Source organism: Belonocnema kinseyi, chromosome 1 (genome assembly GCF_010883055.1).
Source record: "Belonocnema kinseyi isolate 2016_QV_RU_SX_M_011 chromosome 1, B_treatae_v1, whole genome shotgun sequence".
NCBI lineage: Eukaryota > Metazoa > Arthropoda > Insecta > Hymenoptera > Cynipidae > Belonocnema > Belonocnema kinseyi.
Genome location: NC_046657.1, coordinates 94,612,010 through 94,613,708, shown reverse-complemented (window position 1 = coordinate 94,613,708; position 1,699 = coordinate 94,612,010). Strand labels below are relative to the sequence as shown.

Genomic DNA, 1,699 nt, shown 5'->3' with positions numbered 1-1,699 from the left:
GAATAAAATGGAACATATTTTGTAAATTATTTTCATCAATATAAACAATTATAACAATTTCATTTGCATTTTTTTAAACGTTGGAAAAGGTTTCGAGGTGCTTTATAAAATTTGAAACGACTCTCTCTTCAGCAACTTTAGCAACTCTTTCTTTTTTTGTAAGTAAAATGGTTTATATGAACAAAACAAACAGCAAAATATGTCAAGATATGTAAATAAAAGTTCAAAATACACTTATTTATAACTTTTTACCTTACCGGAAGTTGTAAAAGGACTTAAACAGTAAATTAAATACGACAAATTTTAATTTTTGGTAGACCCATATTTGACACGTTATAATAATGCAATTAATAATAATTTTACTGCTTTCTTTTCAAAAATCGCTTCGAATTTACTTCAATTTCAGGTTCCAATAGTTTGATTTAAAAAAAAAATTCCAATGAAATAAAGGGGGGTACCAGCTATTCTATAATTTAACCAAAAACTGTTATATTACCGGATTAAATTTACAAATTGATTATATCTCTTAAAGTATAATTGGAAACGACAAAATATATTTATTTTGTATAATTCTGCAAATAATTATAAAAAAATACGTGTTATTTGACAATTGTAAAGGCACCATATTTTCAACTTTTTCATTTTAACCTATAAATTCCCTGTCTTTTTTTGTAATCCAGTGTATCTGAATTAATCTATTTTCAAAATCGTTTGGAATTTTTGTTATAAAAAGGAATTAAACTTTATTATAAAAATGACAAGAGGAAATACACCTAAATAATCCACGTGGATATATACCATATGTTAAAAAAACGGAAATTCCACATCCGTCATGAACAATAAACTTCAACAAGGGCTTTCCTTACTTTCAACCTCGAATATATACAAAACTGATTCCAAATTAAATTCGGATGAGAAAATTCAGTTTTCTACAGGTACTTATGTAAATATACACGTCCGATATAAGGAAAAATTACAAAGTTATAAAATATAGCTCTTACCTCGATCTTTTATCAACAGAAGCGAACTTAAAAACCGAGTAAGGAAATAACAAGCTCTAGCACTATCACGTCATGAGAAATACAGCTAATGCAAAGCAATTCAAACAATGACAGGAATGTTAGAAATTCTTGATCATGGTTAGAAATGTTGAGCAATGTATCCGATCTGAAGTTCGTCAAATTACGACGTGTAAATATGCATGCCCGCCAATATAAAAGTATGTAAAGCATATAAATCTCAGTGCTCAGTGTTGCCAATCTAACCTTAAATTCCATATCTATTATTATTTACTTAAATATCAGCAATCAAGACCTTTTATTTTGAAAGTTCAATGTGTCAGTCACTAGTCTGTTTTCTAAATACTCATAACAACATCCGAACAGTAAAGCACAAACAATTTCTTATGAATGATGTATTTCAAAGTATATCTACTTAAAATTTCGCGCTATGTCTACAAAGTCACGTGGCAAGATGTCTGCATGCTGTAAAGTGGGGTCGCGGTAATATTCTTCGTAATTTCAACAGGAAAATCACCGTCATTACCGGTAACTAGACATAGGATCTTACCCGTATGCCGGGTAAATTTATCAGTTTCACCGGTAATACCATTAATGACGAGTTGTGATGTGTGACAGAATGCAAAAGTTGGGAACTAAATTCTATCGCGCATAACCAAGATGACGGAATAGCGGGAGAA

General features: G+C 30.0%; 1 protein-coding gene across 1 annotated transcript in view; it reads right to left on the bottom strand.

Annotated features, from left to right (window-relative positions):
• The window catches only part of LOC117167902 (RNA polymerase II elongation factor Ell-like), a 12,694-nt gene extending 11,537 nt beyond the window's left edge, over positions 1-1,157 (bottom strand). The window contains exon 1 of the mRNA XM_033353143.1: positions 1,002-1,157. The gene's annotated coding sequence lies outside the window, so the exon portion shown is untranslated. The remainder of the gene's footprint in view (positions 1-1,001) is intronic.
• Positions 1,158-1,699: the final 542 nt, after the last annotated feature.